Below are 25,607 nucleotides of genomic sequence, written 5' to 3'. Positions count from 1 at the left end.
ATTGTTTGCAGTTCCACTTTTTTTTGAGAAACCCTGCTCCAATAATAATGAAACTGTAATTTTGTATGTAGTAATTCATTTTAAACAAACAAATGAATGAATAAATAAAAGCATAAAACATGCATTCAAATTTTATTGCTATGTGTTAAGCATCAGTGAATCTCTGTTGTGGCAAGGATCAAAATTATAATGGAGAGATTCACAGACAGAGAAAGACAGTCATTCCCAACTATAGGTTGCTGTATTTGTGCTGGAAGCCTACATTGCTTTACTTAGCTGGTCTGTATGACTTGTATTTTTTGTAAATCTCATTGCCCATTTGCATGAGTAATAGGCCATGTGTTGTGAAATTTATGGCCAATAATAAAATATAGAGTTGGAAAAGATCTTGTAGGTCATTCAGTCCAGCCCCTGCCCCATACAGGATCTGAAAGTCAGGATGCGACTACACTACCCTTGCTTGAATATCTCCAGGAAAGGAAGGCCCATCACTTTCTGAAGCAATCAGTTCTATTGTTAGGCAAATTCTCCCTATGGTTACCTCAAATCTGCACCCTTTCAATTATCCAAACATTTTTTCTGCTCCATCTTCTACATGACAACCTTTTTAGTATATGTGAAGACTACTGTCTTGTCTTTCGTTAACCTCTCTTCTCTAGGTAAAACATGCCCAGTTCTTCTAACTATGTTCCTTACAGGACTTGGTTTCCACACATCTCACAATCCTGGTTGCCCTCCAGTTGGTCAGTGTTTTTGTTAAAATGTGGTACCTAGAATACATCACAATACTCTAGAACAGTGGTTCTAAATACTGTAGACCATCTGTTTTGCAAAAGCAATGCTATGGACCATCTACTTTTACAATTGTTGATATTTCTATGGTAGTTTTTGTTCTGTGAATGGTGCCATGGATCCCCTGAGTGGGTTACGAGGAACTCCTGGGGTTTGTGGACCACCAACTGGGAACTTCTGCTCTAGAGGCAATCTGACCGGCAGAATAAACTGGAACTTTTACTTCTGATGGTCTGGAGACTGTGTTCCTGTTAATGCATTCTGAGATTGCATTGACTTCTTTAGCAACTGCTGGCTCATGCTCAATTTATGATCAACTAAGACACCTACATCCTTTTCATATGTCCTGCTGTCAAGCCAGATATCTCCCATCCAGTGCCTTTGATTGTTGGTACCTTAATGGAGGACTTTATACTTATTTCTGTTGAATTTCATCTTGTTGGTTTCAGCTCAGTGTACCAACCTGTCAAGAATATTTTGAATCTTGCTTCTGTGTTGCAGCCCTGTTGTATGATAAATGAAAGCTACTAGAGTGTCATGACATAGTTGTTTTTCAACTTGTGATCTCTGTCAATTGCATAAAGCATTGATTGTCATTAGGCTGATGGATAGATACATTTTGGAATTACCAGGTCAATGTCTTTTCTCTATGTATGCTTCTAAAATATTCCTCAACTAATTCCCCCCCCCCCCTAGATTTTGCAGTTTCCAAATTCCCGTATCATATTTCATAAAGCCATTGCACTGAGCAGCCTCCATTAAACAAAACATACACACTTGTACAAGGCATACTGCATGCAGAGTTTACCAGCGTTTTCTGTCCCTTCATGTCTTTCCTTCGCCCTCCTAAATTAAATATGTGCATATGTGCATTGATTAAATACTGCCAATGAGCAATCCTTGTGTAATTGCACGTATGGCTTTATCAAGATATGTGTGTGACATTTCACCAATGAGCAGTAGCAGACATGCACTTCAGTAGAACATCGAACAAAATATAATCTTGATGGAATTATACACATGGAGATTGCTTTTCCTCCCAGGTGTTTTATCAATGCACACATTTGCATTGGTAATGCAGAAGGGGGAAAGATGCAAATGAACTGAAGAAATGGAAGGCAGTGTCTAGCAGCTCATGACTGAACTCCAGAACTAACATTAGAACATCTTAATTAAACTAGAATTCAGAATGCATAGAACACAGTACAGAATGTTTCACTGAATAATTAAGGAATGGAATGGGGAGCATATGTTATTCTCAAGCTTTCTCCATACTAATTAGACAAGCCACCTTATTGCTTCTTCTCAAAGCTCTTCTTTTTGTTCTGCTTCCTCCCTCTTTCATACAGCCCCGATTGCATCCTTGCCCTCGTCTGCTTTACTGAAGTGCCTAAGGGCCCATATCCACTGGCTTTGATTTCTAAACATGGCAGCCCACCATGTATCTAAATGTGCTGTTTCTTGACCTATCAAAAGTCCGTATGAAGGCTGACTTGCATTTTTCTCTTGGGATATTAGATTGGATGTTCCAAGTCATGAATCTGTCATTAGTGGTAGTCACCTGCTGTAGATTGAATATGGGTGACAATTTGCTAAGTAATAAATTAATATGTTGTGATTAAAACTACTTGCATGCCAAACAGTGAAAAAAACCCTCACTACTTTTCTGAAGGTGAAGCAAGAGACTAGCAAGAATAAGAACACCCTTACTACTTGGCAGGACAAATGATAGTTTATCATGGAATTACATGCATACTATGGAATGTTACTGCTTGGCAAATTGTTGTTTTGCACTGTCTGGTGTTCACACTATGGTTTATAGAAGCCTTCCACAACCAGGTGCCCTCTAGGTGTTTGGGAATACAACTCATCCAAGTCCAAGCCATCATGATCAAGCCTCCTATGACAATGGGAATTGTAGTCCAAAATATCTGGAGGGCTCCAGGTTGGGGAAGGCTAGTTTACAGGGAAAAGCTGAGGTACGTTAGGTAAGAAGGTCAGAGATTCCTTTCTTAATAAGTAATTTGCTATTGTGTTAGTATGTCAGATTTCAGAGACCCATGTCTCCCATGCACAGAGGTGACATTTAGAATTCGATATATCAGGTATACAAATATGAATGCTAGGTAAAAATGAATACTGCTGGTGATCATTAACGTGAGAGACTTTTCTTATGGCAGATCATTCATAGGGAAATCTGAGAACATTTATTAGATTTAAGAGTAGGTAACTTAATAGACTCAACCAGTCCTGAAATATTTGGTAATCAGTTTTTAAAATTTATGTTACTTTAATATAACAGATTTTCTAAAAATAGAAAATAGCATGGAGACACAATGTGTGTGTATATAATCAAGTTCCATGCCAACTAACGTGATAGAGCTTATTAAAAATAGTGGCCCCAAACTGCCAGAATTAACTTGGCATTTATTAGATGTCTAGGAATAAGCTAAAATGTAGAGTATAAGAGTGAGATTTTTGACTTCCAAAAGCTCTTGGCATCCATCAAAATGAATGAATGGGAATCTGGCAAAATAATGATAGCAAGTGTATTGCTGTTGGCAGGGGAAAAAAGAATTTAAAATGTTTGTGAGAAGAAATTTGACCTTTCATATAAAAGACATGATAGTTTTCTATGGAAAATTGGCCCATAAACCTGAATTTAAGGCACACACAGATCCTCCCTAAAATACACCTATTGAGAAACAATTTCAAGCTATGGTGCAGTGAAACATTTCCTTACCTTACTTACGTTATAATTTTGTGTGCCTGGAAAAGCACCTGGAAACAATTATGCACATAGACACTTAAGCCCAGGGTTGGTTATCTTCACAATTGTTTTTCTTTCTCTAAAAAGTAGTCTAATATCCTGATCACAGACTGATTTCACTGCCCATATTGCAGATAGAGAAGTGGAAATGAAATTCTCTTGTTTCTGCATTTCCCAAATATGTTGGGCGTGTGGAAGAAATGCTCATGTAAGAAATAGGTCCGTGCACAGCCTCCAGATCTGAGTTGGGGCCTAATCTATTACTTGGAATTAGCCCTGATCTGACTGGGGCCAACCTGACCTGGATCTGGGCCCCAAAGCAATTCAGGGGCTAGCACTAATGTGTAATTAGAGTTTAGTGTTTAATATGCAGACAGGAAGGCATGGGGGAAAGAAAGACTTCTGTGTTTGGGAGGCAAACACAACTGGGTAGTCCTGGTTTAAATAGGGCTGCCATGTAAGACCCCAGCTTGTTTTGGGAACAAACACAAATTGTTGAACTTTTTGGGAAACCTTGAAAAATACGGATTTTAAGCTTTTGGAGCTGTTTCCACTGCTTTTCCCACCGCGTTGTCATACTTCTGGGTTTTCTCTGGCATTTTGCTGATTTGGCAAAATTCCTCCCTGACACCATTTTTGCACCTGAAAACCAGGACATGTCAGGAATTTTCCTGATATATGGCAAGCCTAGGTTTAAGGGGGAAGAGAGAAAGCAAGTGGAGCACAGTAGTAGATGCCCCCCCTTGACACCTCCTCTCTTCCTTCCCTACTTTCCCCTCTATTCATTATTAGGCTCCTGCCATCTCTGCCTCTATCTTGTGTTCCCTTGCTCTCTCCATCCTGTAGCCAGAGTTGTGCAGAGCTGGTAATAGGCCCAGGCCAGATGGGAAATGTAGGTCCCATTTTAATAATCTTTACCAAAGGGCCCCTTCCCCTTTGCCTCTAGTAAGGGAACTGTGAGTAGGCCCCCTCAAAATTGTAGGCCCATGCCAATTGGACCCCTGCCCCCCTCTCTGTTCTGTCCTGCAATGGGAACCACAATGGAAGGGCTTAAGGCAGTGGCAGTGGCAGTGGCGCCAAACAGATTAGGAGCCATGGGTATGAGATGATAGAGCCAAGGAATAAGTTGAGCCAACATATTCTCTGTGGTCAATGGTACAAGCCCATCTGTTGCACAGAGGATCTGCCTCTACCCAGGAGGGGGAGGAGGCAGCCTAGGTAACATATGATACTTTCTCTCCCTCTGCCCTGCCTCCTTTTTGACAGCCCCAGATAACTCTTGATACCAGGCAGGTTATTGTACCGTCTTCCAGACTTAATAGCACAAACTGGTGAGGTTGGCATGATGTTTCTTTGCTTAAAACAACAAATCACCCAGGCTTCCAGTTTCCCTGTTTTTGAAACAAGGAGTGAGTGATTCAATCAGGTCACAAATTCATTTCCTGGCATCTCCAGTTAAAAGGATCTGATATAGCAGGGATGGAAAAGACCATGGCTTAAAATGTTGGAGAGCCAAGCAGTTCTCTGAAAAGCCACCAAAAGTCATGCAGTTGAGAAAGTCCCACCACAACTGAATCCCATATTTGAACAGTCTCTGGCACACTGCTGCTGTGTGTAGGATTATGGCATAAAGCAGAAATTTATTCAGAGCTGAAGGATATTCATATTAGGGTAACCCATGAATAAAAAGACTAGTGCAGGGAATGGAAAAGAAGCATGGCAGACTAATGTAATACAACAATGAAGAAATTGTATAGGGCAAAGTTGGTTGTGTGGGAGTGTATGATGAAGATAAGGAGGTGTGAGAAGTACATGTGAGCTTTCTATAGGAAGACTGGGGTCCAAGTATAAAACCCAAATAATACAAAATATCAGAAGGTGAAGAAAGATATACTGAGTCTGAAAAAGGCAAATGAATTGTGGTGTATAAGCATAAAAGTGTTGAAAGAGCAACCAAGATTTTCATAGACTCTGGAAAGTATGTGGGATAAAGATACCTCTCTCTGATCATGCGGTTTTTCTTCTCTTATTTTCTTTCAGAAAGGAGTGCAGTAATTTTCACAGCGCTGTGGTTTATAATAGAAGGGATTTATTAGAGAAGGTGTCCAGGAATAGCCTATTACATTACCATCTAATCTGACTCAATTAAAAGTACCAGGGAAAAATACTTCAGCTTTTCCCTCTCTAAGCCTTTTCTTTCTGATTTGCAAATGAGTTACTAAAAAATCACATCTGCAGGCATTAATGTAAAACTGTCATTTATGCTGTACCTTGCAATTATGTTGAAATTCAGTGGAATGAATTTATGTTAATGTTATTTGAAAAATAATGCACACAGGTCTTTCTCTTCTTGTTTTTGTGCCATCTTGACATAGTCTGTCAATCTGGGGTAAATGTGGTCATCTTGAAGTGGTGTAGTGGAGCAGGAATTCAGGGAAACACAGCTCTTACATTTTTCACAGCAGGAGTAATGACATAATCTTTGGGAGCAGTCTTGCCAGTATTGCTGCTGGTTGAAGAAAAGCTCTGGCCTGGCACATAGCCCTTTTGTTAGATAGACTAGGCTGACAAAGTCTGCTACTGAGCGTCATGCTTGATCAGAGATGTGAACCCATATCTCCTCAGCTGAGAAGTCCAACATGCTAATTGCTAAGTTGGATCCTCCTAATTGAGGGTCCGTGTTGTGCGTGGGCCCGAGGCGCACCCCCATCCATGGGGTGGGGTGGGGATGAGCTCAAGCCTTGTGGTGCCCCACGGTCGCGCCACGGCATATTGGCCAATCAGAGTGTTGTGGAGTGATCGTGTGGGCCATTAAAAGCCAGTGGCGTGGCGCTGGGGCTTTACCTGGCTTCACGCTGCCGAACCCCCCCCCCCCCGTGTTTTAGGTTTCTGCTTTGGCCTTGCTCTGGACTTCGGCTGGTCGCCTGTTTTGGAACAGGGGCTAGGTAGGGATTTTTTTTCCATTTGGCAGATTGGCACTGTCCATTTTCACCTACCTCTTAGCAATTGTCACAACTTTGTAAGGTTTGGCAGTTAAGCATTGGCTTAGTGAGCTGTGGGGGAGGGGAGGTGTGGCCATCACCTGCCCCTCCAGGTACAAGGGTATTCTGTTAAGGGAATCTACGGGTCTGAATTTTGTCCAAAGTCTGCTTGTGGGGCTAGGGCTATGCCAGGACCCTGCGGGTGAGCTTCAGTTGGTCGCCATCAATGGAGCTCCCTCTGTTGGTGGTTTGCCCTTCTAGACTTCCTGCAAGGCGGGCAGGAGTCAGATATAGTTATTGCCAATGCCTAAGCCAATACCACTCACATTGCTGTAATCAATAAAGCTGTGACCTAAATTTTGCCCATTAACCTTAAACTAAAATTCTGTGTCAATGTGTTTTTATTATTTTATTAGGGGTGTGTTGGGCCTTGTTGCGCAAATCAGCCTTTGCCAGTTGATGCCTTTTCCAACTCTTTTTGGGACTGCAGTTATGGACTCTCTATTGGTATGTGGCTCTGGAAGCCATTATGATAAGCTCCTGCACTTCAAAATTAAACACAACATCACTGGTGATCAATTAAGTGGTTCAGGTTTTTCCTAACTCTCCAATCAGTTAAGTTGAACGGGATAGCCTTTTTCAATTTCTATAAGATAAGAAACTTAAAAGAAATGGAACTTAAACAATGGCTTTATTGTTTGAAGGGCACAATTCCCCCACATAGTGCATGCCATTTAAATTTATACATTCTTGACATATTGTTGGATTAATTGAATTGTATTCTATTTAAACAAAGTGGCAGCCCTGTTTCTTGGCCTGATTAAAGTTATTGAGTTTACAGCATCGTATTCTTTGGCTCTGGTGAAGGAAGCATTTCTTTAATTGCTTCCTTAATGCACCCTGCCTGTCTCCTTCCAGAATAAATGGGTGAGATTGTCAGGTTTCACTCTATGTGTGTTTTAGAGAAATTTATATAATAGTCAATTTTGTATTAAAAGTGATTAGATCACAGGATACAGCTGTCCACAGATATTACTGCCATAATTTAAAACATGGAGTATCAGCAGAATTCTAACACTTATATTTTGAGGTGATAACAGTGTGAACTACTATTTCAGGAAGAAAAGAAAAGAAAGAGACTACTAAATGACATTGATATCACATATTTTTTTTTTAAGCTTTTCAACTGAATCCAATAATACAGTTCTACCAAACAGCCCTTTTATTAAATCTAATTATATTCAATTGTAATGTTCACATTAACTCTTTTATTTTCTAGATCCTTGACTTTAAAGACAAACCCATATTCCCATTACAATACATCCCCCCAAAGAAATGTGTTTACATGATGTACAATTATTTTATTTTCATAAAAATTGAGTATTGTATTCCTTTACAGCTGTTATTGTCAAAAAAGAAAAGAAAGAAAGCCTCTTTATTTTAACCACAGTTGCCCTTGAAACGTGGTTGTGAAATGTGTCTTTATTAAATCTGTCTGGTCTAAGTGTCAAACTATCTTTTATTTAGAGCACTTCATAGCAACATTTGTAACAATCTTTTTTCTTCTTCAATTGGTTAAAAGTGTCAACTTTCTCCTCAGTCAAGGCAGTCTTAAATTTGCACATAATCTTTCAAATGTTAGTGACTGCTTTTGTAACCAGAACTTTGTGGCATGGCATGTTGGCAAACTTATAACTCAGATTTGTCATAAAACCACAGCGGTAGACATAAAACGCTATCATGAATCTTACTGCAAAACTTAAAACTGTGCATTTGGAAGAAGCAAATACGCTATTCATAAGAGTAGTAAATGGCTGTACTGTTTTAAGATTCCAAATTAATTTCACAAAGCAGAAAGCATTCTGGTACTCTGGCTGAGCTCCAGTTCCCCAATCTCCTTTGAAGTTTTGATTGGATAAAGTGTTTTTAACTTCCTTTGCCAAAAACGCTTGCAGAATGTTGCTTAGTATTGTTAAGTGCACCACTGTGCTCTGTTCCAAGGATGGCTGCCTTTCACCTGCAGTGGAAGTCACTCTTCTGTATGAATAGTTTATAATTAGCTAAAGTGCTCTTGGCTTTGTGGCTTTATTATATAGTTCTTATGTTTAGTTCATGAGTGATTCAGTTATATTGGAAAAAGAAATATTTTATTCTTTCAGTTAACATAAGTGCTACTATTGTTTATTTCTCTCGTTACATATTTCTTTATTATGATGAGCAATTTAGCCTGCCCCTCATTTTAGGATCCCAAGTCAGGGTTCAAGATACGAATCACATAAAATTACACAAAACAGCCATAAATCATACAAAATAAGAAGTAAAATCACAGAGCAGGCTCCCTACCACAGTTAATGCTAAAAGGTAAAGGTAAAAAGATAAAGGACCCCTGGATGGTAAAGTCCAGTCAAATTTGACTATGGGGTGCGGTGCTCATCTCCCCTTTCAGGCCAAGGGCATTTGTCCACAGACAGCTTTCTGGGTCATGTAGCTAGCATGCCCAAACTGCTTCTGGCTCAACAGAACACTGTGACAGAAGCCAGAGTGCACGGAAACGCCGTTTAGCTTCCTGCTGAAGCAGTACCTATTTATCTACTTGCGCTGGTATGCTTTTGAACTGCTAGGTTGGCAGGAGCTGGGACAAAGTGACAGCAGCTCACCCCATTGTGTGGATCTGAACTGCTCAAGAGGCTCAGTAGTTTAGACCACAGCGCTACCTGTGTCCCACTAAAACACTGAATATATCAAGGCAAACACATACACTTGGGATCACAAGTACAAAATAATTGATGACAGGTGGGGACAAATTCCACAGATGGGGCACCATTGCAGGGAAAGCTTAAACATTTTCCAGATTAAGTCAGCAGTAATAGACAACATCCAAATGCAAATTCTGTTATGTGTCCTTACCTGTAGATATGCTTACTGCAACATGGCTCCCCATGTTGTTGGCCTCCCACTCCCATTAGTCCCAACCAGCATGTTCAATGGTCAGGGATGGTGAGAGATGTAGTTCAGTGGCATCTGGAGGGCCACAGATTTCCCCACCCCAATGCCTAGGCTATACACTGAAACCAGAATTGAGATATTCATTTGTTCTTCATTTTTCTCCACTATGATTTTTTTTTCAAAAAGCAACCGCTGCAGAGATCTCTGGGTGTATCTGTGTCCATCACAGTTGAATCTGGCATCTGGAGTACTAATGGCTGCCATTAAGACATACCCTTGCTTCCAGTTTAAGGTAAAGGAACAGATGATGATGATTATTATTTTCCGCCCTTAATCCACAGGTTGCAGGGCAGTTCGCAAGATAAAAATACAGGATAAAAGCACAAAATGAATAGTTTTTTTTAAAAATCAACCCACTCCCACAAAGGATGAAGAGGAATATTTTTGCCTGGCGCCTAAAGATGCATTATGAAGGTGCGAGATGAAACTCCCTGGGGGAGAGCATTCCACAAATGGGGAGCCTCTGCAGAAAAGGCCTGTTCTCATGTTGCCACTCTCTGGACCTGTTATGGAGGAGGCACATGAAGAAGGGCCTCAGATGATGATCACAGAGTCCAGGTCAGTTTATATCAGGAGTAGCGGTCCTTGAGGTATTGCAGTCCTGAGCTATTTAGGTACACCCACCCATAGATTTGAAGGCAGAGAAGCAAAAACCTGCTTTTCTCTCTTTTTGCCCAACAAAAATGAATTAATGCAACTGAAATCAAGGAAACAAAACCATCACACCTATTCTGTTATACTCCTATGACTTTGATGCATATGCAGTTTGTTGTTTTCACTAGGCTTTGGACAGCTAATGAAGGTTTGGATGATCAGAAATTTAAGAATCTATCTCTGTTTTGTTGACATGGTTGGTAGGACAGCAGGATTATCGGTTATATTCATGAAGATTGTTCTTGTGAATATCAGCCACCAAGCTGTCTCAGAAATGATTACACTTATTATTTGTTTTCAGTTTTGCCCTGACAGTTTTTCACAAAATTACTGATGCTGGAAGGTTTGAAAAACATACTGTATCACTGACAATACATGGAGGAATAGCAACCCACTCCTGCTGTCTTTTTTTAAAAAAAAGGATATTACCACCGTCTGGTAGGCTGTAGGGAAAGGAATAAAGCAGTGTTTGAAAACAAAAGAATAGCACAGAGAGGTAGGTGGAAAAGATGCTAGGGGGAACAAAAACTGCTGCAAGCAAGACTTACCATAATCATTCAAGGAGGGCTTACAAAAGGATATTAAAACTACCTGGGAGACCACAGCCTAGGGCCATTTTGGCAAGGAAAGGAGTAAAGAGAGACTGTAATGCAATAATAGTGGAGGATTTGATCACAGACAAACATTTAGAAAGGAAAATGGGAGGGAATAGCTTAAATTCATTGAATCAACCTCACTCTGTTTGGGTTTCCCTGCCTTCTTTTTGCCTATTGTTTGTGCAGGTTTCTTTTGTCAAATGCAGAGATTCTCCCCCGCCCCCACCGGAATATCTAAAGTTGCTTTAATACTTAGAAACACAATGCATTAAATCTTTTTTTTTAAAAAAATATAATTTATATTTTCCTTTCTCCCATTAATTTTTTTTCTGTTTTGCCATATTGACCACAGCCAACATTGACCAGGTGTGTTTCTTGGACCTCACAGGCTGTTAGCATATCTGTTGTCTTTGTTTTAAGGGAAAACTCCACTGTTCCATACTAAATGTTGCCAGTCCTTGCCTTACAAGCCTCTGTGTATTGTTTTCCCTATGTGTTTTTCATTGTGACTCTTCTAAATATATATAGAGAGAGCAGCTCATCAGACAGTACATTAAATTTGTTATTATGCTGTAAATAACCAGAGGTTACTGAAAGCTCAGTTGCATACATGCACAGTGTGAACAAAGGTTTTCCCCCATCTATTTCAGTACCAGGGACAGTAAACACAAAAGTGAAGGGAAAGTCTTGATCACATGGGAGCTCTGTGCATATTCAACTGTTTTCTGCTCTAGGAGATACTGATAGAACAAATAAATATGAAGTTTTGTAAGTTCTTTTCACACATATATTCAGGAATGTCTTCAGTCAAAGTCTTGCTATAGGTGAAATGAATAACCACTTTATGTATTTAAGCTATAGAATTTAATATTGTTTCCTTTTATAATTACTTTCAAATATGATATTCCTATACCTGTGCACAGCATATACTCTGGATCAGATAGTAGTCTCTTGAGTGCAGTTGTGAATATTGTATCTCTTCTGTACTGATGCAGAAAGAAGTAGTTTTGGAATATTATTTGCTTTGTCTTAGATGATATCCAGAGGTCACCTTTATGTAAGTTCTAGATTCAAAGGCACTGTAAAATAATTGTGCCTGCCTGCACTAGGAATGGGAGCCTTATCTATGTTGCCATAAAGGTGCTCCAGTCAGTGGAAAGTTGCAATCTTTAAATTTCAAAAACCCTCATACACCTATTGATATTTGTGGTGTGACCAGATTACCTGTGAAGCTACACATGAACCTTGGGCATGTGGAAGTGACCACTGGCCATTTTGACCAACATTAGCATACAGTTCTCAAGAGAGTTAGCCAATATTCAATATTTCCAAAATTTTAGCCACCCCATCTTAATGGTTGATGGAGCATTAGAAAGAAGACAAATCAAATACGTCCATTTTGGGGAGGATTTCATAGGCCATAATTTGAGCCACAGATTGTATCTGAAAGATAATAAGTACCTTGTATAGAGATTGGAGGGCTAGCCATCATATTTTGTACCCAGGGTTGTCCCTATGGTCATGGGGGATCCAAGACAAATCATACTGTGAATTTTTCCACCTTTCTAACTTGCACACTGTGTATCACAAAAAAGTTCATTGCAAAACTCACTAAACACTAGTTGGCTGAATCGGGTGTTTTCAACTTTCCTTCCTTTTGTGGTGCCTTTTTACATTAATTCTAAATTGACCTTGGTTCTTTCAGCTTAGTCTGTATTTAATTCTTTGTTTGAGCTCCACATTTATTCAATCTAATAGTGCTACTATCTTAACATTGCCAGTGAATGTTCAAATTGAATAAAAGCTCCATCTAGGTTTTTTATATATATAATGCAGTGTAAAACAAAGGGTATCTTTTTTTCAGAACTTCATCTCTGATTTTTTTCTAATTCTGAGCTGAGCTACTGTATTCAGTGTTTTAAATGTCTACACTAATTAACTTTCTAGCTCAGCTTCTATCATAGACTACTCAAAGATTTATAACATTGAGGATCAGAAGGTTGAATCAAGGATTTAATAAAATGTGTTGGACAAAGAACAAGTTGTATAGCTGCACAGAATAATAAGAGTTCATTAAAGCATTGCTGATGTGGACATAATGATAATTGCTACTCATCTATTGAAATTGATTTAGTGCTTAGCCTTACTTAAACATGTCATTAACTAATTACTTTAACTAAACAGACTTTGCTGACAAACCTTTGAGTAACATACATTGCTAAATGTTTAAAGAGTAGCTTTGCTGAAACAGATTATAACATGTCAAAATGGAAGCTGATTCTAGAGATTCTGTGTTCCTTTCTCAAAAAAGTATCAGGGGTCCCTAATAAGGGTGTGTGTACATACAGTTTTTTCATGTATTAGATTTAACTCTGCTTTCCTCACTAGCAACCCCTTGTTGTGGACAGAACAAAAGGATCTCGGTTCAAAATGTAGCAGCGTGAATAAAGGGGGAGAATGTCAGGGTATCAAAATAGCACAGTGCTTCCAGTTTACCTGACCACAGGTTTCCTGCAGGATTATTGTTCAAAAGCCAATGGGAAACTTAATAGAATAGGGAAAAAAACCTTGCTTTCCAAGGGGAAAGCAAGAGGAACAACTCAGATAATTATGCACTTTTAAGTAAGTATCTATAGAAAAAAAAAGGAAAGCAAAAAAATGAATTAGTTTATTCCAATAAAATAATCCAGTCCCTGGCTACACAGTCCCATTCACATTCTAGCTTTGGAGCTTAGGCTCTTTTTCCTCTATCAAATATTCATCTCTCCATTTCTGAATTTCTTCAAACAATTCTTCTTATAATTTTTTCAGAACTCTGCAAAAACTTCCTAAGAAAAACAAAGCCTTTGGTCTCCTATGGACCCATTGCTTCTAATTGCCAAAAAGGGCTTGGTTCCATGTGAATTTGTTCCCCTGATCTTTAACCAAAAGGCTTTCAGAACAGTTTCCACTTAAAACATCAAAATAAATTATTACATGAGGAGCACCAGCACAATCTCGGATTAAGCAAATAAAGCTGCAGATTAAAATAATTCTACAAATTGAAGCTAAAAGGACTGAGTGAATTAAAAAGGTCTTCATCTGAACTAGAAAGGCATCAGGGTCAACAGCAGGCAACATTCCTGGGGAGAGCCTTCTACAGCAGGGCCCCATGAAAAATACATTTTCTTTGGTTACTTTTCACCTTACTTCAGAAGATGGAGGAAGTTTGCGGGTGAAGAGCCCTTAAGGATTATCTTAGTCCTATATCAGTCCACATTCAAGCCTTTCTAATTAGTAAAGGGTCCAATTAATTAATCCTATGTGTCATGGAGAGCGAGTTATTATATATGTAAAATTATAATAGGGAGCACCAGAAGTGACAAGAGGTGTGTGAGAGAGCATGAGAATGAAAGAGAGTGCTGTTATATGACTGCTGTTATAGTAGCACAGGAAAGTACAGAAGCCAGATATGCTGGGAATATAAGGAAGAAATCATGCAGGGGCTAGGCTATAGGATCCATGTAAGTATGTCCAGTGAGCTTTCTGTTTTGGGTGTAGCATAAGATCTAGTAAGAGATGCAACATTGCATTTCCATAGAGTTGTGAAGTTTCAGGGACCCCTGACAGGCCTCTGGCCACTAGAAGTTACTGAGGTACTGTAAATATCCCAGCCTGTCTCCCTTAACTTCTTCCAAAATACACTGTAGCCACCACCTACTGGGTGAGAGAGAGCAGTAAGAATCTCTTCTTATAGGTTTGACTGCATAAGCTGAAACAAGCACATGGGATGATAGGTGCTCTCCTATAATGTTCCAGTCTAGAAGACGTTTAAAAGCAACAACATTCAGATCAAGTAGTCATTTGAAACAAAATAAGAGATAATGGTTCTTTTCAACACCTTAACACAGATTTCCCTCTTCATCATTTTGTGCCTAGAATGAAAAGTATAAATGGCAAGTGGCTGAAATTTGGGGAAAATTACCTTATATGTATGTGATATGTCCTAGAACAGGTGTGATGAACTCATGACCCTCCAGATGTTGCTGGACTACAAACTGCTTCACCCATGATAATCCCTGATTAGCCTGGGGCTGATGGAACCCAACAAAATTGGAGAGCCATGGGTTCACTATGCATCTCCTAGAAGGAATGTGCTATAGTTTTACATCTGAGTAAATTCTGTGGTGATGTACTGAGGTGTAATTTTGCCCATCAACTTTTGAGAGTGGGCAAAAATTGATCAAAAGGGGAAAGTGAATAAGGCACCACCTGTAGAGGGTACAAGCAGGGATGTAGTAACGTGGGGGTGTGGGGAGTGGTGTTATGCCTAAGGAGGGTGACAACCCCCCTCCCCATATTGTGGATCACCATTGTGGCGCTCGCATGCCCCCGGCAGGCATATTTTCGCGATCAGCGCAATCGTCACTGCGAAAATCCGCCTGCGATCGCGCAGGCGGCACTTTCACCCCCTGGTGGTGGGCGCTTGCACCCCTGGCAGTGTACATTTGCACTTCCGGTGGGTGGCAGACACTCCCCCAGCCCTGCACAATGATCCCCCAGCCCTGGCGGCAGCCCCTGAACAAGGATCATGGCAGTGGCCCTGTGGGCGGGTCGCTCTGCCCCATGTGTGGGTCGCTCTGACCCATGGTTGGGTCGCCCAGCCCCCGCTGCACCGTGTACCGGAGGAGCTAGCTACGCCCCTGGGTGCAAGTGTTCATATTACCATGTTCATTTATTTGATACCCAGTGTATGGGAGAGGGGGGATTCATTACAGCCATTTAACAACCAACCCCTCTATCTTTCTGTGTGTATGTAACATAGTCCTTAAGCTTGAGATGGAACAAAAAATGTTTTTTATCTTTAGTAGGAAAATAAAAAAATTAAAAAAATAGATTTGATTTGAAATAATTAAAATAAAGAAAAAATAGAAAAAACCATAATTCGTAAGAAGGCAAAAGGAGAATTATAAATTAACAAATGTACATTTTTTTTCAGATGACAGCTGCATTATAGGAGAAATAATTACTTGAAATATTGCTGCGTGTTCCCTTAAATACGATATTGATTTTTGTTTCTCTTTTTGGTGTATTTTTAATAATGCTAACAGTTATTCCCCCCCCCTCATGCTCAGAAAATGCAATAATAGTTGGAGTAGCTGGATAAATGACCTCTCTATTATGAGAAAAAGAAAATCTTTTTGTATTGTGAGGAGGCTAGTAAAAATGTGACTTGTATGCCTTCCTGCAGCCTGTAGCTGAGGTCAATACAGTCATGCTAACATTGAGGCAGCTGTGTGGAATAGTTCACTTGCTCTATTTAGATTCCATTTAGATAGAGAGTCACTGAAGATGACAGAGATAATTGCTATAGCATACATGGAGACAAATTCATTCTTTTTCTTCCATTCACACTAGATGAACTAATCACAAAAAGGCCACACACTCTGTGTTGAGGAAGTGCTGAGTCTAACCTTGGGATGGACAGATCAGTCTATATCCCATCTGGGTCACTTTCACATCTGTTCACGCATTCAAATCTGTTTCCTTACTTATTAGTCAGCTATAATCCACACAGAAATGTGACTTAAAAGATGTGTTTGAATACATAATGTTACACTATTTTCTCTCATAATACACATTTTAAATGCATGTTGACACATATTTTTGAGTCAAGGAGTGTGTCTCAATGTTCAGAGGAGTGAACTATCTAACTGATAGCTGCTTTCAGATCCACACTTGAGCGTGGGATGTGCGGATTAGGTCAGGTCATATCACGAATTCACAGAACTGAATTCCTCAAGCACCCCATACTAATCCATCACAAAACATTAACAAATTACAACTGGTACAAAGTGAAAGCAATTTCCAAGAATTGTTCACACTACAAAACACACTGGGGTCTCTTGCATCCCTTAAAGGAGCCTTGAATCTGAATCACACATTCTAAATCTGACAAAAGTGAAATATTTAATTGAATAATATGTGCATTGGTTGTATTACTTCTACATACTGGCAAACAGTGTGCTCATGTATCAAGTAAAGCCTTTCGTAGAGGCTCACAGTCTTCACAAACTGCCACAGACTATCCAACCCTGAACCCTAGAGAGTCTTATCCCTGAATGCCAGCTGCCACAGACAAATGTTAAGGCAGCAGAGAGCATTGTTGGCTGCCCACTCTCCACCTTAGAGCAGATTTATACCACAAGGTGCCATAGGAAGGCACTGGACATAGTAAAAGATCCATCGCATCCTGGTCACTGTCTCTTCGAGCTCCTGCCGTCGGGACGGAGATACAGGACGATGAAGACAAGAACGAGCCGTCTTAAGAACAGCTTCTTCTCCAGAGCGATCTCGGCCCTGAATGGGAAGCCTGGACTTTGAAAGTCATCTAATCTTCCTTGCTGTATTATACTGTATTGTTTTAATTAGTGTTTTTATAGTTGTTTTGATTTTGTGTGGAGTGCCCTACCTGGGTGGATAGAGCAGCCAAGTAATTTCGTTGTCCCCGAGAGGGGGCAATGACAATAAAGATATTATTATTATTATTATTATTATTATTATTATTATTATTATTATTATTATTAAATGTACAGTACCCAAATAATGAAGCCTATGAAGGAGAGGCCCTCTGTCTTCCATATATCAAAAGCAATCCCAGAGAACATGACCAACCATTTCCTTGATCCTACAAAATGCACAACATCCAGAGTCTATCCTTCCAGTCCTAAGAGCAGAATGCCGTGTCAAAACTCTGAACATATTCAGAGTGGAGGTATGGGATGTAAATGTAATTTGTTGAATGAAATATGGCATTAGAATACAGAATTGCAACTAATGGGTCTTTTTGTTTTGTTGGGTTCCAGCTCATGTGCACATTTTGGGGAATGAGATGACTAGGAAGGCTCTAGGTCAGAGGGTCATTTATCATGTGCTGTTGTCTCATTCAGAAGTTAAGCATTTTAGTTTGTGATATGATGCATTTACTGTAACCTGTTTTGAGTAAAGCTTTAACCTTATTACAAGATCACCACATGTGAAAAAGGTGCCTTCTTTTTCTTTACATTTCCAGCACTTATTTGACTTTGGTTTATACATTTTTGCCTATCTACTAGGTGTTAGGTACCATTTATATAGCCCATGGGTAGGCAGACTAAGGCCTGGGGGCTGGATCTGGCCCAATCGCCTTCTAAATCCAGCCCGCAGATGGTCCGGGAATCAGTGTGTTTTTACATGAGTAGAATGTGTTCTTTTATTTAAAAGGAATCTCTGGGTTATTTGTGGGGCCTGTCTGGTGTTTTTACATTAGTATAATGTGTACTTTTATTTAAAATGCATCTCTGGGTTATTTGTGGGGCATAGGAATTCATTCATTCCCCCCCCAAAAATATAGTCCAGCCCCCCACAAGGTCTGAGAGACAGTGGACCGGCCCCCTGCTGAAAAAGCTTGCTGACCCCTGATATAGCCTTTTCATATAATTGTCTCTTAAACCATAACATGTTTATATCCATATTCCATAATTGTTCCCATGCTTCCATTCCTATATTATGACTGCCATTCCAATAACATCTTGTACATTTTAGAAATCACTTTAACACCACAATTTAACAGGTCTCTCTCTAAGTGTGATAGTTGTTCCCCAAACTCCTGCTTCATTTCCTTTTTAAATATGTCATTCAAATGATGATATTATAATCATGTTGTTAAGATTCCTGGTACATCCTTAAATTCTTTTAATTTAAATTCTCTGCCCTCCAGTTAACCCACACTTTAATAATAGCCACAAAACCATAAAGTCCAGTCCCATACATGTCTAAAAAAGAGGATAAACAAGCCAAATACATCCACAAGAAAGAAAAAGAAAGGAAAGCTTCAAAAGTTTTATTTGTTTACTGTTAGACCCAATAAAAATAGTTGTTTTCAAGGTTTTTAGAATTAATCCCAGGCAATTCAGGGAAATTAAAACTATAAAGCCCACTCTTTCAATGTCTACGTCTTTTAACTCCCAGAGACAAAAGAAAAATAAAAGAGAGAGAAAAAAGAGAAAAAGTATTCACCAGAACCCGATTCTGCTTTCCCTCCTTCTTTCTAGAGTTCAAGTTTAATTTAAATGCTTTTGCAGCTAAGCAAACTTACTGGAAATAATCATAAAGGTGAAAATAAAAATATCACATCCAGATCTCCAATTCATGGTCTTAACTCAGTTCATTTACTGGTGTGCTAATATTTAAACACATTAGTAGTTATTTGTTCTTTTATTTCCCCTGCAGATTACCTTCCATGCAGTTGAGTGCCTGTGTCTAGGGGGGCACCTCCTTTTTTCCTTCCTGGTGTGGATCCAATTAAATCATAAACAGGAATTTAAAAATGTAAGTCCTTTTACCTTTTCCAGATTGGTCCCAAATCCTTTTATTTTAGGGAGGTTGCCGCTTTAATGACGGATCTCAAGGCTTCTTGCCGTGGGGTCGTGATCGTGCCGTGTGTCTGTGCTCAATCTTGGAGCCTCCCCTGGCTCTCCCTGGAGCTTCAGGAACTCCATGAGAACATCTACTAACACTGCTGGACCCTCCAGAACCTGAACTAAAACCCTCAGATTTTTAAAGAGAAGGTGTGTTGCCCTCACTGCCTTCCCATTTCCTCACTGCTCAGTGCTAGCTATTTCTGCTGTCCGCCATTGCCCACGGCAGACCCGGAAGCTTGTGGATGTAATCTCAGAGCTTCTGTCTATAATCTTTGAGAATTTTTGGAGAACAGGCGAGGGCCCTGTGGACTCTGCTTCCTTGGAGGTTTTTAAGCATAGGTTGTATGGCCATCTGTCATATGATCTATTTGAGATTCTTGCATTGCAGGGGGTTGGACTAGATGACTCTACAATTCAATGATTCTGTTATCATTGTATTTGCTTGCTTCACCTTGCCTCACCCAATCCTTTAGGAATATAAACTGTCATCTTTGTTTTTTCTTCTGTGTGATTCCTTCACTCCAGCAAGGGTGTTCACCCAGAGCCTAGAAACAGGCTTCCATGCATATATTCTGCTTTACGGTATGATCCTGTACATGGGAATGGGTGCTTCATGGCAGTAACAACACATGTATCCTACAGCAAAGTGTTGTGCGGATGCCTGATTATTGTCTTCCAAAGCAACTACTGTACTCTATTCTGAACTTAAAAATGGAAAGCGTAATGCTGGTGGTCAACAAAAGAGGTTTAAAGATTGTCTCAAGGCAACTATAAAAAAAATGTAGTATAAACACCGACAACTGGGAAACACTGACCTGCAAGTGCTCCAGTTGGAGAACAGCTTTTACCAAAGGTGTCATGGGCTTTGAAGACACTCAAACTCAGGATGCAAGGGAGAAACGTGCTAAGAGGAAGTCACGTTTGGCAAATGCACACCATGATCAACTCCCGGCCCAGAAACCAATATCCCCACTATGGAAGGACGTGTGGATCCAGAATTGGCCTCCACAGTCACCTAAGGACTCATTGTTAAAACCGTGTTTATGGAAGACAATCTTGCTCGGCTACGAGTGATCGCCAAAGAAGAAGAGGAAGAATAGAAACACCCGCATGTAAAATGATTAATCATAAGTACTTAGACATCTCTGATTAGCTTTGTGAAGGAAAAGAATTGATTGTGTTTGTTTCCCAAGAAATAGTAAGCTCAACCAATGAACAAGTGCTCACCACCTTTTCAGATGGGATATTTCTCTCATGCAGCACTCTGGTGCACGTGAGGCTCTCTGGATAGGGGGCAGTTTTTATATTTAGAATAATGCTCTAAGATATTATGATGCTAACATTGCTACTGCTGGACTCCAGTGCTGGTGGGGTCAGAGAGGGATAAAGATGGGTCTTAAAAGCCCCATCACACTCACATTCCCCCCCCCCCCAAGGTGATGCAGCTTTGAATTGTGTAGGTAAGCCAGGAATGCTTGACTATTCTGTATTTCTCTAAGGCTATATCTGTTACTGAGTGAGCTATCCCTTCCTATAACACGTTCAGTTGGATCATTATGGCCTGTCTGGAACACCATGTGGACCTACTATTGAACAAATATTGGATTATACTATGCTTATAAACCCCAGGCATACCGCAATTTTGTCAGTTATTCACACATAAGCACTCTGGGGGATTGTACTGTAGGTTGATGGGAAAATGCCTTAAAGCATACAACCATGAAGTACTTTTATCTTTCAGTGGTGCTTTTAGACTAGATTTGCTTTGAAGCTGCTGAAGTTTAATCCTAAAATATATAGTAAGTTTTGTCTTTTACAAAATTTGTGCCACATCACAAAAGTTTATAAATTGCTCAAAAATTGCTAGAAGAGAATTTATGTTTTCCTTAGTGGCTGTATTCCTTCAGGAAACACAATCAGTCATTTTTTTGACCACAGGAAAGCTCTATCATAAATAATGATGGTTGCAAATTAGATTCCTTAAACTACTAGTATTCTATTACTATTGCTAATAACACCATTTTTGCTTTGAGAAACTGTGGTGTGCCTCTGACAGACTGAAAGATGATCTGAAAGAAACAGAATATGTTGATATACATACTTCTTTTTATGTATGTGATGAACATTTAGTGATTATAGGTATATTAAAAGTAAGGATAAAGGAATAGTCTATCATTGTCCAGCATGGATGATCTATTTGTTCAATGCAAAGAATTAATGCAGACACAAGTCATAGACATGCTGATTTAATTATGGATACATTTTCCAAATACAAGAGCTCCTAATTATGTATCAGGTGCAGAACCATGTATTAGGTCCAACCCAATTTGGTATAAGGTTCCTCACACTAAAAAAAGAAAAGAAAAGCCCTCTAACTGGTCTTCTCTAGTTTTCACCAAGATTGCCTGTTAAGCACAACTCAGCTAGTGGCTTAAAACCTGGTCCATTTTGTACTGTCATCAATAGGGCTGAAGTACAGACTTTCCGTAATAACTGGTGTTAGCTCACAGAGGAAACAAGACATCTTTGGACACCATTTGGTATTATTTTTGGTTGTTTGTGGTCTCAAGAGTTCCTCTTGATATAATATAGTCTGCGCTAGACCCTAGTTGGCTCTGCTGCTTGTTGTTCCCTCTAACAGTGACCTCAGATGTGAAGTGCCAACAGAATTGTAACCAAAACAGGGTTGTGAAAAGAATAGGAAAATGTTATCATGCTGAAGAGAATCTGAAAGTTTGCAGTACAAAACAAATTTTGAAGGGAAAAGATCAAGGGCTAAACCTTCACCCCAAAAGCCTAATGGGAACTGAGCATGTTCAGGCAATCTGGTGGAGAACATGGCTAGCTGGCTGGAATCCTAAACAGAAAGCACTCTACAGTGCAACATTTTTGGCAGGCCTCACTTGGTGAAAGTTCTGTCCCAGCAGTTACTGCAAATATTCAGTTCCAGGAAGGCAACACTCAATTGCCTTTGAAAAAGATGTTCATCGGTAGAAGGAGAAATGCAATGTCATTCTACACTTGCCTGAACTTGCTTTGTCTGTCTTTTGGGGGTCACTGACTGGGTCCTGTGGGCATCAGTAAGGTGACAGACCACCAGCTGCTGTGATGTGGGAGGTGGAGATGACTTCACCCAGGGTTCATAGTAGATGCATAAATATATCCTGTGTCTTGTGAAATGATACGCCTGGATGCAGATGTCATTTGTGTCATATATTCTGCTATTTGAACAGCATATTTGTTTTTTTAACCTGAGATAGAAATGCTAAAGATGATTCTAAATAAAGAATATATGACTTTAGAAGATTTTTAGCCTGATGCTGCAAATATACACAGCAAAACATACTAAGGGCACAGCCCAATTCCAGAGAATATAATATATAGATATATAGTAGATAATATAATAGATAATATAAAAAATATGAAAACATAAGTTAAGAAAATAATATTCATTAAGACCGGGCTAAAAACCTTCAATGGCGTTAAATAGACATTAAATTTGCAAAGGGCTAGATCCATTTTAAATTAAAAATCCTGACTGACTACAATGCTGCCTTGTGAGCACATTCTACAAGCATTAATAAAAGCATGATGAGTACAGATTTGTGTCAGTAGTTTTGTGAACACATCCACCAAGCCTCAATGGCTGTGTCATCCCATCTCCTAAACCTAGAAATAGCAGATCATATTTAACTGGACAGCCACAAGTTACATTTTGCTGCCTATCAAAAGAAGTCATGTTGTCCAGAAATAAAAGAGGAGCAAGACAGGTCAAGATAGCTGCCTTTTCCCCAAAAACCCTCAAGCAAGTGAGTAATTCATTGGTGATAAAGGCCATTAAAAGCACTGTGCCCACAATTTTCTTAGGCTGACAAGGTTAAGGGGATGGTTCCAGGCTTGTTGGATTCCATAATTACATTCCAGTATTAAGTTATAAAGCCCCACAGGAAACTGTGAGATCAAAACCATCCAATATCTGCTTAAATGACTTGACACATGGAGGCTATGGAGAGCTATGGCATAAATGCCTGGAGAGAATGCTGGACAAATTTAAATATTCAGGCTGCTCTGTGGTAATTCTACACAGACTATTACGGTGACTGCTTGGACAGCTACTTTTAGCCAGTGAAACAAGAGAGCATACAAAATTAGTAAAGCGACTGAGTGGAATACTTTGGCAATGCAGCCCTTTTCATGTTTCTGAGTAAATAATCATCAGTGAGAATGCCAGCCATTGAAGAAATACCTTAATAAATAAATAACTAGATTTAGGCCTTTTCTCTCCCCATTCTCAGAACATATTATTTCCTTTTTGTGTGCAGGGCTGTGTCATAAATGACTTTAAATGTCAAATGTTTTTAAAATAGTGTGTTGTATTACGTTGGGGGGGGAGGCCAAATAAGCATGATAAATAAATTAGAGTTTTGCATAAATTCCTTTGCAAATACTTTGCGAGCCAAAGAGGTAAGAAGACACAAGTCACTTATGTGCAGAAATAAAAAATAAAATAAGTAAATAAAATAAAATATTAAAAGTATTTCTAAGTAGGATTCATTTGTCAAGAAGATCCAGGCAAACATAATGAATGTTTGATCAACATTAGCTGTTCTCTCTCTCTCTCTGTGTGTGTGTCTAATAACGGAAAACCTTTCAATGCAGGGAGCTGAGATAACTGGACCCAATGTGAATGAATGACCTTGACTTTCTCTACATCCTCATTTTAATTCCAAAGGCACCAAGACCGCTAGAACTTTTGAAGCACAGGTTAATGCTACCATTCACAATCATTCTTGCAGGTTATAAGGGGAGAATAAAAAGTAACTCTTTACCATGCTGGGGAAAGGCTCACTGGTATCTTTCAGCAAAGATTCCATAACCGTAACTTAAGTGGTGACAAGTCTGGTTTATTTCAGTCATTTACAAGCTTCAAGAATCCACACACAGTTGCACCATTTAAATAATTAAGTAAGTATGACTATTCTAGTTATCGTGTCTTCCTTGTATTACATCAACCACTGTTTTTACACAGAACTATGTGTTATAAATCAGGGTTGGAGAACTTTAGCCCTGCAAATAGAATCATAGAATCATAAAATTTTAGAGTTGCATGGGACCCCAAGGGTCATCTAGTCCAACCCCTTGCAATGTAGGAATCTCATCTAAAGAAACTATGACAGATGGCTGTCCAACCTCTGCTTAAAAATCTCCATTGATGGAGAACCCACCACCTTCTGAGGGATGCTGTTCCACTGCCAAGCAGCTCTTACTGTCATAAAGTTTTCCCTGATGCTTAGTCAGAATCTCAGAAAACAAGCTTGCTCCATCTTCCATTTGCCAGCCCTTTAGATATTTGAAGATGGCTATCATATCTCCTCTCAGTCTCCCCCTTTCCAGGTTAAACATACCCAACTCCTTCAACCATTCCTGATAATGAAAGCTAATTTCTGAATAAGCTCCTGAACTGTTGTGAGAAAGGTTAGTTTTATCCTACTGATGATGGGCTGCTGCAATTATAATCCTCTGCACACATTGTAGCTGGTCAATATCCTTCTGAAAATGTGGGGCCCAGAACTGGACACAGTTCTCCAGATGTGGCCTGACCCAGGCAAAAGAGAGTGGGACTATTACTTCCCATGATTAGGACACATGATTTTTGTTGTCTTAGAAGAGCATTAGCCTCCCCCCCCCCCTGCTGCTTCACACACTGTTGACTCATGTTAAGTTTGTGGACCTTTTCACATTTACTACTGGCAAGCTAGGTGTTCCCCATCTTATATTAGTGCAGCTGGTTCTTCCTGCCTAAGTGCAGAACTTTACTTTTGTCCCTATGGAAATTCATTTTGTTAGTTTTGGCCCAGTTCTCCAATCTGTTATGGTCATATTAAATCCTGATTCTGTGGCATTAGCTGCCCCTCCCAGTTTGGTCTCATCTGCAAATTTGAGGAGCATTCCCTCAGTTCCTTCATCCAAATCATTTATACAGATGTTGAACAACAACGGGCCCAGGACAGGACCCTACAGCATCGCACTTGTCACTTTCCCCCCAGGATGATGAGGAACTATTAATGAGCACTCTTTGGGTATGGTCAGTCAACCAGCTACAAATTCATCCAACATTTACCTCATGCAGCCCACATTTAAACAGCTTCTCTGCAATAACATTGTGGGGGGCTTTGTGAAAAGCCTTACTGAAATCAAGATCCAGCCTGATCCACCAGGCTTGTAAATATTTAAGAAAAAGATCATCATGCTTAGAAAGGACCCATTGAAATCAGTGGATTTCAATAAATCAAGCCTCTTTGTTTCAATGGGTCCATTCTTTTCCTCAAATGGTGTGGTAATATGTTAGGTCTTGCTTCAAAGTAAA

General features: G+C 39.6%; 1 long non-coding RNA gene across 1 annotated transcript; it reads left to right on the top strand.

Annotated features, from left to right (window-relative positions):
- The first annotated feature begins 6,958 nt into the window (after positions 1-6,958).
- Positions 6,959-19,381, top strand: LOC114595327 (uncharacterized). Its single transcript, XR_003706255.2, has 3 exons — positions 6,959-7,050; positions 9,676-9,781; positions 19,050-19,381. It is a non-coding gene; the product is annotated as an uncharacterized LOC114595327 (long non-coding RNA).
- Positions 19,382-25,607: the final 6,226 nt, after the last annotated feature.

This window comes from Podarcis muralis, chromosome 4 (genome assembly GCF_964188315.1).
Source record: "Podarcis muralis chromosome 4, rPodMur119.hap1.1, whole genome shotgun sequence".
NCBI lineage: Eukaryota > Metazoa > Chordata > Lepidosauria > Squamata > Lacertidae > Podarcis > Podarcis muralis.
Note: the sequence above shows the minus strand (reverse complement) of the source record. Positions and strands in the feature narration are given on the sequence as shown.